The sequence below is a fragment of the Myotis brandtii genome, unplaced genomic scaffold (assembly GCF_000412655.1).
Source record: "Myotis brandtii unplaced genomic scaffold, ASM41265v1 scaffold675, whole genome shotgun sequence".
NCBI lineage: Eukaryota > Metazoa > Chordata > Mammalia > Chiroptera > Vespertilionidae > Myotis > Myotis brandtii.
In genome coordinates this window covers 1,353,826-1,367,638 of record NW_005370635.1, presented here as the reverse complement: position 1 = coordinate 1,367,638, position 13,813 = coordinate 1,353,826, and the positions used below count along the sequence as shown (strand labels likewise).

Here is a 13,813-nt window from a genome sequence, read left to right as displayed (position 1 = left end):
CTAATCCCGGCCCCAGGTCGCGGGCTGGTGACGTCAGCTGCGAGGAAAAAGCCGGCTGCCGGGGGCGTGAGGAAGAAAGGGGAGGGAGCCCGACACGGAAGTGGGGGTAGCGTCTGGGAAGCAGACGGAGGCGGTGGTCGCGACGTAAGAGACGGGAACCGGGCGCCGAGAGGTGGGAGCTCGCAGAAAGGCCACCGCCTGGGGAGACCTACATGAGGTGCAGGAGTGGCTGGGCCTCCCTTCTCCACCTCCGCGAGCACCCAGACTGATGGCGATGGTGATGGCGGCTGCTACTCGGACAGCCCCAATGAAACTGCGCTCGGAGCGGTGAGTGGGGGAAGGGTGGTTGCTGCCTGGCCTTGGGGATTGGGGTCCGCGCCTACCTTTCCGGCTCTTCTCACGTGCGACCACGTCCGCTACCCTGAACGGGTCCAGCCCTTCCCGGGCGCCCGGCTGGAGAATGGCATCTTTGGGCATCTTCTCTAGAAGAGAGGGAGGCGAGACCTTTCTCGAGCCTTTGATCTTGACATCCTTCGCACCCTCACCTTGTCGTTTTTATAGAGATCAGGAGGAGGGAAAATTTAATCACGGTGTTCGGTCCCTGAAGGTATGGCGAGTACATTAACGCGTAGTCTCGGGGACTCCACATATATCCCTGAAGAAGAAAGTTGGGTTTCCCTGTTCAGACCCCACTTAAAGTTCACTGGAGTGCGCATTTGGATCTAAAAGAAGAGCTAGAACGAAAGTAAATTGTTGAATACTTCGGTCCTTGTAATCGTTGCTAAGGTCTTGGTCATTGAGTTGATGCTTTGCTTGTGTCTTCACGTTCTCCATATTAGTAGACCGGTCTCTGATGAAAACCTTCACAGAGTGTGTGTGTGTGTGTGTGTGTGGTCCCCAACACAGCCTCAGTTATACATGGTTTAGGACATAAGTGAGACGTCTTTCTGTTGTAGAGATTTCCCTGTTGTTCTTCTGTCCCGTTCCATTTGGTAAGGTTGCAAACACAGAGTTAAGACAAGCCGGGGTATTGTTCTGCCTGCGGTGGCATTGTGTGTGTAAAGGACTGTTTTGAGTGCTGGGCTCCAAACAGGCTCGCTAGATACTGGGGTTTGCTGTGTGAATGAAGAGGAAGAGTGATTGGCTGAAAAAGAACTTGGGATGTGTGGGAAATTAACCAACCTAGTGTCGAATTCCCCAGTGAAAGGTACCTAAGACAATCCATCTGAGTTTTTTAGATAGACTGATTTAGAAAAAAAATTTTTTTATCAAAGTAAATATCATTGGATAGACAGTAGGGGTCAAGCCGAACTCCGACATTGTTCATCTCAATACTGAATAAATCATAATGAGATTTCAGTGTAGGTACTATTCAGAGCTCAGCATAAGAAGAATTTGGAAATTGGAACAAGAATTATAGCTATGAAATGCCCTAACTATAATGTCTATGATACCATTTGACTTTAAAAATAAGATACCAAATGACACTGTGTCATTTCGCTTTGCTTAGCAATCAAGCCATTTGATTCATAGGATAAAGAAAATTTTCCTTTACAAATTTCACATGTATGTAAAGAGCTTGTGCCTTACAGTCCAACAGCCCTAGGTTTTAATTTTGATTAATCCCTGAATACGCTCCTTTACTTCTCCAGATTGTCAGGTTTCTCATCCCCAAAATGAAAATGATACCTATCTCCACCAAACTGCTAAAGTATATAGGAGATATTCATGGATGTATAAAACTAATTATTATTAATGTGTATTGGGTGGGCATTTGATGGTTTCATTTAAAATGGAGTCGGTTTAAGTCATTATCCTGTAAAAATTTTCAAATATTAAAAGATGTAATCTTGTTTTTGCTAGTGTGTTTTTACAATTCTGTTTCTGTTTCAGTCAAATGCCTGCAAATTTTAATGTCTTCAGTGAGTTCATGGTCTTCCTGAGGAAAACAGACATTCAAATATGTATGAGATGATAGTGCAATAATGAAATGTGTGTAACTTAAATGTTAGCAAGATTTCTGGTTATTTAAGATTACATGGCTTTTTAAAAAGAAATCGATGTAGTTGTCTGTCACTGATGTAGCTATCAAAATTTTCCAAATGGATGTGTTTATCATTAATAGTGCATGTCTCACAGAAGTGAGTAGCTGAATGAACTCACTGAAAATGATGCCAAGGTCAGATTCAATTGCAGTGAAGTTAGTTAGCTTTGTTCTGTTGTGACCACTCATAGTACCCTTAGGCTCACAAATATTATTGGTCTCAAGGGCAATAGAAAGAAAAAACATGAATATATTACCATTCAACTGATGGTGGTATTACCTACATAAATAATAATATCCTAGTGTTAGAGTCAGTTTATCCAAGAGGCATATTAGTATTGCCTTATGGAAGGGGTTTTAAATATACCTTTTCAACAAAATATGTACTTTATATAAAAATCATTGATCCTGTGAAAGAGAGTGTAACGATAATTGAAAAAACATTGAAGGGAGTTTAGAAATTTTTATATATCTGAATGTATCCTAAAACTCACCAGTCTTTTTTATTTATTTTTTAATATGTTTTTTATTGATTTCAGAGAGAGGAGGGAGAGAAACATCAATGATAAGAAAGAATCATTGATCCATGGGCTGCCTCCTGCATGCCCCCCACTGGGAATTGAACTGGAAACCTGGGCATGTGCCCTGATCAGTCATAGCTCGACACTCAACCACCGAGCCAGACCAGCCAGGCTCACCAGCCTTTTAAATTTATTTTTGGGGTAAATAATACTTGCACGTGTGCAAACCTTCTAGGATATAAAAGAGAATACAGTAGAAGTCCTGCTCCTAGCTACTTAGCTCTGCTGTCTAAAAACAGCCAGTATTTGAGTCTTGTGTTGTTATATTGACACTGGATCCTTATGACAGCAAGACAGATATAATCCCTGTTTTAGTGATGAAAAAAACTGAGACTCAGAAAGTTTATAATTTGTTCAAGATCACAGTCCTACCAGATGTCAGAGCTACAAATAGAAACCAGGTCTTTTACCTTCTGATCCAAGGTAGTCTTACTACACTGCTCTCCAAATCATAACTATTGCCATAAAACTTAGAATTTAGTGACACATACCAAGACATTAAAGCAATTTTATTTAAGTCTAGAGACACCTTTCACTAGGTTGTACATAAAACTTGTTCCCAAGCGTAAATATAAGCATATGTAATTATTATAAAGCAATGAAAAGGATCCTTATATAATAAAAGGCTAATATGCAAATTGTCCCTTCTACCAGGAGTTCGACCAGGGGGCCTGTGGCCCCTCCCCTCAGCTAGCCCTGCCCCCGATCGCCCCTCCCACCCCAATCAGAGGTGGGGCAGCCCGGCCAACCTCCCACTTCTCCCCCTGGCCATCCCAGCCCGATCAGCCGGCCAGACCCCACCCGTGCACGAATTCATGCACCAGGCCTCTAGTAATCTATAATAACTTAAAAGCAGTTTGCCTTCTATTTCTGTTAAAATCTATTACTAAGTTAGCTTGCAAAAACTATGAAACTTATATACATCCATAATATTTTTAAAAATTTTTAAATATTAAGACTTTTTAAAAATAGCTTGTTTATTATCAGAAATAATATACCAGTAAAGTGCTTTATGATATTTCAGAAATGCTGAAGTCTCTTCAGCCTCAGTTTTTTGAAGTATGTTTTTGTGCAGATTTTCTAGCCTTATATATAAATAACCTTTGTTTAATCTCTTTCCTTTTTTAATCTTAATTTTGCTACTTTTCCACCTTTCATTTTTAGAAATTAGCTTCTACATGAAAAGTTATGAGTAATAATAGAAAGCAGCTAATACGTCTTTTCATTAAGCTCAATGTATGCTGCTTTTGTACGTTTTAATCCTGGCAGTAAAAACATGAAGCAGCTGACATTATCCAGATTTTACAAGGGAAATACTGAAGCTAAATGAGATTTTTAAAATCAGTTGACTAGTAAGTGACAAAATCTTAATTTTAGCTTGTGTTTGATGATTTAGTAGCTCATGCTATTTCACTTGTACCATGCTTCATTTTAAATAGAGTATAGTGAAAAACTATAGGTTATTATTTTTTATGGAGCTTAAAAACTTTAAAATTTTGTCTTTAGACTAAATTGCTCTTAATAGACTGCAAGAAAACAAGCCAAAATGTCTAAATTGCCTACCTAATTGAATCACAGTTGACCCTTGAACAACTCAGGATTTAGAGGCCACAATCCCCTGCCCTCATGGTCAGTCAAAACTCTGAATATGACTTTGACTCTCCCAAAACTTAACCTACTGTTGCCCATAAGCTGTCTATTAACACATATTTTGTATTTTATATGTATGTATATATTCTTACAATAAAGAAAATAATATTAAAATCATTAGGAAGAGAAATACATTTACAGTAGTGTATGTATTTATTGGGGAAAAATCCCACATATAAGTATACCCATGCAGTTCCAACATGTGTTGCTAAAGTGTCAACTATATAGTGTTTTTCCTTTTTTATTGATGCATTGATTGATTGATTGTTTCTTAGAGAGAGAAAAAGAAACGTTGATTTGTTGTTCTACCCATCTGTGCATTCATTGATTGATATTTGTATGTGCCCTGACCGGGGATCAAACCTGAAACCTTGGCTTATCGGGACGATGCTCTAACCATCCGTTCCGTCTTTTAGTTGTATTTTTGAAGTGGTTGTTTGCGGCAGCAATCTCCGATGTTTACCTATGCCGCCATCTTCTAATTTAACAATCTTAAGTTACTAGTAAAAAAGTCAGTGCCCCTGACTAAATAGTCAGGTATTACATGTTTTAAATATTCTTATGGCACACTGGTTGAAAATTGCTGCTCTAGATTAACTTCTTTCAGTTACAGGTTACTAGACTTTTCTCTTTATCTTTAGCTACCATGTTCAGGAAATGTGCAATAATGTTAATAGCCCAAGTTAAATATTTCCTCAAAATTTATTCCCCCCACCCCCAAAAAAAAAATTATGGTAAGCCAAATATCCGAAATCATTGCTTATGCAGCTTTCCTTTTATTTATTTATTTTTTTAATGTTCATGTTTTTTAAAATCTTTATTGCTGAAAATATTACATATGACCCCTTTTTTCTCCCATTGACCCCTTATAAGCCTGCCCTCTGGTCCCCCGCCCTAGGCCTTCACCACCTATGCTGTTGTCTTTCCTTCTAGTTGAAGAGTCTCTCCGCAGCCAGCTTTCCTGTGGTTCTGGGTGATGTCCGTTCCGTCTTTTAGTTGTATTTTTGAAGTGGTTGTTTGCGGCAGCAATCTCCGATGTTTACCTATGCCGCCATCTTCTAATTTAACAATCTTAAGTTACTAGTAAAAAAGTCAGTGCCCCTGACTAAATAGTCAGGTATTACATGTTTTAAATATTCTTATGGCACACTGGTTGAAAATTGCTGCTCTAGATTAACTTCTTTCAGTTACAGGTTACTAGACTTTTCTCTTTATCTTTAGCTACCATGTTCAGGAAATGTGCAATAATGTTAATAGCCCTAGTTAAATATTTCTTCAAAATTTATTCCCCCCCCCAAAAAAATTATGGTAAGCCAAATATCCGAAATCATTGCTTATGCAGGTTTCCTTTTATTTATTTTTTTAATGTTCATGTTTTTTAAAATCTTTATTGCTGAAAATATTACATATGACCCCTTTTTTCTCCCATTGACCCCTTATAAGCCTGCCCTCTGGTCCCCCGCCCTAGGCCTTCACCACCCTATTATCTGTGTTCATGGGTTATGCATGCATACAAGTTCTTTGGTTGATTTCTACTCACCCACCCACTTCCACCTTCCCGCTGAGATTCTACAGTCTGATCCATGCTTCTGTGTTTCTGGATCTCTTTTGTTCATTAGATTCCACATATGAGTGAGATCATGTGATACTTGTCTTTCTCTGACTGGTTTATTTCGTTTAGCATAATACTTGCCAGGTCACTCCATGCTGTCTCAAAGAGTAAGAGATCCTGCTTTTTTATTGCTGCATAGTATTCCATGGTGTAAAGTACCACAGCTGTTTCCAGATCTTAGCTATTGTAAATTGCACTGCTATGAACATAGGGGTGTATACATTCCTTCTGATTGGTGTTTTGGGTTTCATAGGATATATTCTTGTTGCTTTTCATCATATATTTTTTAGTGCTATTTGATTTTGTTATGATTTAATTTGTTTATTTTTATTTGTTGGCATGTGTATTTCTTTGACTAAAAAAAAAATTAGAGGTTTGATTTTTTGTTTATATGGAAACAATATTTTTGATATCTACCCTATCAAGGTTGACTCCTTAAAGTGGGTCAAGTCTCATTCCAGATCTTTTAAAATAAGCAATGAGGTAGAAAATCAAGGACACCAAGAAACTTGGACTAAGCAAATGGTTGTTCTACTGATACTTTATTCTCTACCATAAATAATATTTAAGAACCCGTAGGTCAGTGGTTCTCAACCTTCCTAATGCTGCGACCCTTTAATACAGTTCCTCATGTTGTGGTGACCCCCAACCATAAAATTATTTTCGTTGCTACTTCATAACTGTAATTTTGCTACTGTTATGAATCGTAATGTAAATATCTGATATGCAGGATGTATTTTCATTGTTACAAATTGAACATAATTAAAGCATAGTGATTAATCACAAAAACAATATGTAATTATATATGTGTTTTCCGATGGTCTTAGGCGACCCCTGTGAAAGGGTCATTTGACCGCGCCCTCCCCCCCCCAAAGGGGTCGCGACCCACAGGTTGAGAACCGCTGATTTAGGTCCTTTGCCTATTTTTTAATTGGATTGTTTGTCTTCATTTTTTTAAGTTAAATGAGTTCCTTTTATATTTTAGATATTAACCCTTTATCAGATGTATCATTGCCAAGTATGTTCTTCTATACAGTGTGCTCCCTTTTCATTTTGTTGATGGTTTCTTTTGCTGTGCAGAAGCTTTTTAATTTGATGTAGTCCCATTTGTTTCTCTCTCTATATATATTTCTTTTCATTACAGCAGTCCCTTTAGCATTTCTTGCAGTGCTTGATGGTGACAAACTCCTTTAGCCTTTCTTTGTCTGGGAAGCTCTTTATTCACTATCTGTTTTGAATGATAACCTTGCTGGATACACTAATTTTGGTTTTCAGATCCTTGCTTTTCATTACCTTGAATATTTCTTGCCATTCCCTTCTGGCCTGTAGGGTTTCTGATAAAAAATCAACTGACAGCCTTATGGGAGCTCCTTTGTAGGTAACAAATTGCCTTTCTCTTGCTGCCTTTAAGAATCTCTCTTTGTCTTTAATTTTTGGCATTTTAATTATGATGTGTCTAGGCTTGGGCCTGTTTAGGTTCTTCTTGCTTGGGACTCTGTGCCTTCTGAACTCGTGTGACTATTTCCTTCACCAGGTTAGGGAAGTTTTCTGCCATTATTTTTTCAAACACATTCTCTATCCCTTGCTCACTTTCTTCCCCTTCTGGTACGCCTATTATGAGAATATTGTTACAGTTTATGTTGTCCCACAACTCCCTTAAACTGTCCGGATTTTTTATTGTTTTTCCTTTTTCGTTATATGATTAAGTGATTTTTTTCTTTCCTGTCTTCTAATTCACTGATCCGATCCTCGACTTCCCCTAATCTGCTGTGTATTCCTTCCACTATGTCCTTTATTACTGCTGTGTCATTTTTCATAGTTATTATACCTTTTCTTATGCTGTTGAGCATCTTTGCCATCATTATTTTGAACTATGTCTGATAAATTTTTTATCTCCATTTCATTTAGCTCTTCTTCTGGAAAATTATCTTGTTCTTTTGTTTGGGGCTTGTTTTTTTGTCTCCCCATTTTGGCTGCCTGTTTGGGTTTGTGACTATGTATTGGGTAGATCTGCTACAGCTCCCAATCTCCAGTGCAGGTCAGTGTCAGATGCTGTTTCTGACTGGCACTGGGTATCCTGTTTGGAGCTATCAGCAATCCACAGCTTGTGGCTCCCTCTGCTGGGGCTGGGTGCCTTTGGAAAGGACCAAGATGTACACCATGGTCTGCTTTTCCTAGCCCTGGGCCCAGAAGGAGATCAGGCAAAGACTCAACACCTCCAGAGATCATCCTCTGCCTGCAGTCTGATTGTATTCCGTTTTGATTAGTCTCAGGCTATCGGCCACTGGGTGGAGTGAGAGGTTTTCCAACAGCGTGGGGTAATTGCTTCCTTCTGCAGGCTGATTGTTATTCTCAGTTTCATAATGGGCCTCAGAAACTCCACAGATGGGGCAAGGAGTTTTCCAATAGGGTGGGGCAACTGCCTTACTCCCAGCCAAAAACCACCTGGATAACAAAGGTCCACTGGAGAAAGATGTCCTCTGCAGCATGAGGGAATGACTCAGCACAGGAAATCAGGGTATCTGCCTTCTGATGTCTAACCCCAGAACCCCTATCCTTGGCTTCTGTTCTCACAGCTCCAGTCCATTCTTTCCTCCCTCTGCTGGAGTCCAAGGTGAGTGGCTACACATGAAATTTTGTGTGTTGGCCCTTTAAGAGGCTGTCTTTGGCTGGCAAACAGCAATCCTGCTGCTTTTCACAGCCAGATGTTATGTGGGTACCTTCCTCAATTCTGGTGCTCTGGGCTTGGGAGCCCACCTTGGGGTTTAGACCCCAGAGTTCTCAGTGGAAGTCCCCACAGCTGAGATATACCTCCAGAACTTCAGCCCATTTGTGCCTTCACACCTTCCACCAGTCTCTATGTGACCTCCACTTTCCATCCTTGGTTATCAGGGTTCTCTCCAGCTAGCATTCAGCTTAGTTTTTCTGTATTTTAGTTGTAATTCCAGTTTGGTCCTGGAAGCGTGTTAGTGTAGCATCGACTTACTCCGCCACCATTTTGAGTGTCCTCTTAAGCAGGTTTCTTAACTGAAGAACCTCTTGGAACCTTACATAAAAGCAAACTGTTTTTAGGAAAGTAAGTGAGAAAATGGGAGAAGAGTAGGAGGGCACAGTAATACTAATCGAGTCCTTTTTTTTTTTTTTAATCCAGTTAAGTCCTGCCTTGGCTGGGTAGTTCAGTTGGTTAGAGCATCATCTCAATACATCAAGGTTGTGGGTTTGATTCCTAGTCAGGGCACATACAAGAAGCAACTAGTGAATCCATGGAACAACAAATAAATATTTCTCTCTCCCCCTTATCCCTTCCTCTATAAAATAAAAAATAAACAAAAATAATTCCAGTTAACGTCCATGAGCCCTGGTAGCATGAAAAAAGGAGACACAGTTGACCCTTGAACAACACAGGTTTGAACTGCACAGGTCTACTTATATGTGGATTTTTTTTCAATAAATATATTGGATAATTTTTTGGAGATTTGTAACAATTTGGAAGAACTCACAGATGAACCACATATCCTAGAAGAATTGAAAAATTAAAAAGTTAGGGATGTCATAAGTGCATAAAATATATATAGATACTAGTCTATTTTAACTTCTACTACCATAAAATATACACATGTCTATTATAGAAAATTAAAATTATTTAAAACTTTCACTCACAAACATTTACAGATTATACATGATGCCCTTCACAATGGAGAAATATAAGCAAACAGATGCATTATTAAGTCATAACTGCATAAAACTAACTGCAGTACATACTGTAATAATTTCATAGCCACATTCTGTTGCTATTGTGGTGAGCTCAATTGTGAATAATTGCTTAAAAGGCTGTGTGATGCTAATCATCCCACTGTGATAAGTTTGTCTTTCCAGTAAATTCTGTATCATAGTAAAAAGTGATCTCTCATGGTTCTTGATATTTTTCACCATATTTAGTGCAATACCATAAACCTTAACAACTTGGTACCCATATGAAGTGCCACTAGTGATCTTGGAAGTGCTCCAAAGAAGCAGAGAAAAGTCATGACATTAAAAGAAAAAGTTGAATTGCTTGATATGTATCATAGGTTGAGGTCTGCAGTTGTGGTTGCCTATCATTTCAAAAGAAATGAATCCAGTGTAAGGACTACTGTAAAAAAAAGAAAAGAAAATTTTGAAGCTGTAGCTGCTGCTTACACCAGTAAGCATGAAAATCTTGCACTTTTTGTGAGATACTTTTTTATCTTGTATTGAAAATGCAGCTTTTATGTAGTATTGCAATAAGAAAGACATACTTATAGACTCTAATATGATTGGAGAAAAAGAGAAGTCATTATATAACAACTTAAAGCAAAAGGAAGGTGAAGGATCTAAAGCTAGAGAACTTCATGCCTGCAAAGAATAGTTTGATGATTTTAGAAAGAGATTTGGCTTAATAAATATCAACAGGAAAAGCAGCTTCTGCCAACCAAGAGACAGACAAGTTCCCAGAGGCCATTAAGAAAGTAATTGAGGAGAAAGAATATCTGCCTGAACATATTTTTAATGCAGAGCTAATAGACACCACACCAGAGAAATTAATAGAAGATGACTTGATGGAGGTGAGTGTTTCCAAACCAGGACCAGATGATGAGGAAGAAGATGAAGAAGAAACAGCACCAGAAAACAAAATGACGTTAGACAGTCTGGAAGACGGGTTTTGATTATTCACAGTGGCTTTTGACTTCTTTTATGACATGGACCCTTCTATTATACAGACACTGAAACTAAAGCAAATGGTGGAAGAAGGTTTGGTCCCTTATAGAAATATCTTTAGAGAAATGAAAAAGCAGAAATATCTGACAGAAATTACAATGTATTTTCATAAACTTACACTCAATGTGCCTGCCTCTCTTGTCTCCCCTTCCACTTCCTCCACTTCTGCCTCTGCCACCCCTGAGACAGCAAGACCAACCCCTCCTCTTCTTCCTCCTCCTCAGCCTACTCAACCTAGAGACAAGGATGAAGATCTTTAAGATGTTCCACTTCCACTTAATAATTAATAATCATCATGTTGTACAGTTAATAAACTTATCTGTTGTGTGTGCATGTGAAACTCTACTGTATGGCTAGAATTGTTTGAGGCGTTTTTTATGCATCATCATTACCTAAATATTCATTGTGTAGAACATCATGTGCAAAACTTGTATTGTGAAGGGGGTGGCCTGTCCTTACATAGACATAGGTGAATGATATTTAACATAAAATTAATAATATGTTAGTTTTCTAACTGCTTTATAACTTGCCTTCCAATAATTACATTACTGTACAGCATGCCTCTCTCACAATGGAGAAACTGTTTATCAGCCTATCATCACAAGTAAGTGGTTTTAAAATATACATAACAATGTTTCCAATACTGTATTATAAATATGACTGTAATGTTATATGCCATAAAAATTTTATAACAGTTCATTCATTAATGTATAGGCTAGGGTACCATGAAGTAATGGTATCAATTAACACAAGACTACCATAAAGCGATCATATTGTGACTTCTTCATTGTCAGTGCATGAATCATTATATCTGTAAATAAATATGAATTTCTTTTAACATCTTTTCATTTTTTATGTCTGGTGTTAGTAATACTTACATAATATCTATGATTTTTTGTATTATAAGATCATATTGATGTCGGTACTGACAGACAATTCATTTTATAAGTGGATGACATAAACTTAACAGTATCCATAAATACAGCACAGTGTTATAAATGTATTTTCTCTTCCTTATGACTTTTAAAAAAAATTTTACTTACTGCTGAGAGAGAGAGAGAGAGAGGGAAACATTGATTTGTTGTTCTACTTACTGATGCATCCATTGGTTGCTTCTTTTTTGTTTGTTTGTTATTCCTCACCCGAGGATATTTTTCCATTGATTTTTAGGGAAAGGGAAAGACAGAGAGAAACATCAATGTGAGAGAAACACATCAACCAGTTGCCTCCTGCACAAGCCCCAATAAGGGCCCAGGGCAGGGAGGAGCCTGCAGCCAAGGTATGTGCCCTTAACTGGAATCAAACCTAGGACCATTGGTCTATAGGTCAACACTCTATCCACTGAGTCAAACTGGCTAGGGCAGTTGCTTCTTGTATGTGCCCTGACCCAAGATCGAATCTGCAACCTTGGCATATTGGGATGACTTTCTAACCAACTGAGCTACCTGGCCAGGGCTCTTTATGACTTTCTTAATAACATTTTCCTTCCTGTAGCTTACTTTATTTTTATTACAAGAATATAGTATACTAGAGGCCCGGTGCACGAAAATCGTGCACTTGTGGGGAGGGGGTTCCCCAGCCTGGCCTGTGCCCTCTCACAGTGTGGGACCCCCACAGTCGATCTCCCCAAAGAGGTAGGCCCCGCCCACCTATCCAGGGCTCCTTGATGGATTGCCCCAAAGAAGTAGGCTGGAGCCGGGTGTCCCGCCCCCAGAGTCGCCACGTGAAGCCGCCAGGACCCACCTCCAGCATCACCACACGGAGCCTCAGGACCCCTGGCGTCGTCTCCCTGCTGCGCACACAGCATCAAGTCCCCACCTACCCACGTGTGCCCTCTGCGCACACGGACTCCTGGTGATGGATTGTTAAGGCGTGAGGGCATGATGACCACATAAGCTTTTATTAGTATAGATAATACATATATGGTATACTAATACATAACACCATAACATACTACTGGGGTTCTTGTTCCGGCATTAAGAAGGGTTCAGCTGCCCTAACCGGTTTGGCTCAGTGGATAGAGCGTTGGCCTGCGGACTGAAAGGTCCCAGGTTCGATTCCGGTCAATGGCATGTACCTTGGTTGTGGGCACATCCCCAGTATAATATGTGTAATATATTATACTAGAGGCTCAGTGCACGAAATTCGTGTATGGGTGGGGTCCCTAGGCCTGGCCAGTGATCAGGGCCAATCAGGTTCCCAACTCCCCACTTCTCCACCTCCTCCTTCCCTTGCTGCCCACATCTGCTGCCACCCACCCCCAGTTCCCTGTCCCAGCCCGGGGCCCGGCCCTGATCGGGCAATCAGGACCTGCCGGCCAGGGGGAGGGATGGGTTGAGGGACCTGGAAGGTTGGCTGCTGGCCCCGAGGAGGGAGCCAGCCCTTGGTCCCCCTGGGGAAAGGGGCCATGTCCACCTCCATGTTCACTCTCTTGATTGTGATGATGGTTTCATGGGTATGTATGCACATCAAAACTTATCAAGTTTTACACTTTAAAATGTATAATATGTGTAATATATTATACTAGAGGCTCAGTGCACGAAATTCGTGTATGGGTGGGGTCCCTAGGCCTGGCCAGTGATCAGGGCCAATCAGGTTCCCAACTCCCCACTTCTCCACCTCCTCCTTCCCTTGCTGCCCGCATCTGCTGCCACCCACCCCCAGTTCCCTGTCCCAGCCCGGGGCCCGGCCGTGATCTGGCAATCAGGACCTGCTGGCCAGGGGGAGGGATGGGTTGAGGGACCTGGGAGGTTGGCTGCTGGCCCCGAGGAGGGAGCCAGCCCTTAGTCCCCCTGGGGAAAGGGGCCATGTCCACTGCCACCCACCCCGTTTCCCAGTCCCAGTCCGGGGGCCCGGACCCAATCAGGCAAATCGGGGCCTACTGGCTGGGGGTAGGGATCAGGAGGTTGGCTGGCAGGTCCTATCGGCGATCGGGGCCTGCGGGCTGGGGGCAGCTCCTGCATTGAGCGTCTGCCCCCTGGTGGTCAGTGTGCGTCATAGCAACCAGTCATTCCAGTCATTTTATTGTAACAGTCACTTAGGCTTTTATATATATAGACTAGAGGCTCGGTACACGAAATTCATGCATGGGATGGGGTTGTCCCTCAGCCCGGCCTGCACCCTCTCCAATTTGGGACCCCTTGGGGGATGTCCAACTGCCGGTTTAGGCCCAATCCCACGAATCGGGCC

The 13,813-nt window shown here is 40.7% G+C and overlaps 1 protein-coding gene across 2 annotated transcripts in view; it reads left to right on the top strand.

Moving 5' to 3' along the window:
- Nucleotides 1–34: 34 nt before the first annotated feature.
- SOCS4 (suppressor of cytokine signaling 4) overlaps nt 35–13,813 on the top strand; it is a 30,372-nt gene continuing 16,593 nt past the window's right edge. The window contains exons 1-2 of one of the 2 annotated variants that reach the window (XM_014529266.1): nt 35–327; nt 10,814–11,228. The gene's annotated coding sequence lies outside the window, so the exon portion shown is untranslated. The remainder of the gene's footprint in view (nt 328–10,813; nt 11,229–13,813) is intronic. The other variant, XM_005881302.2, reaches the window with a different exon arrangement.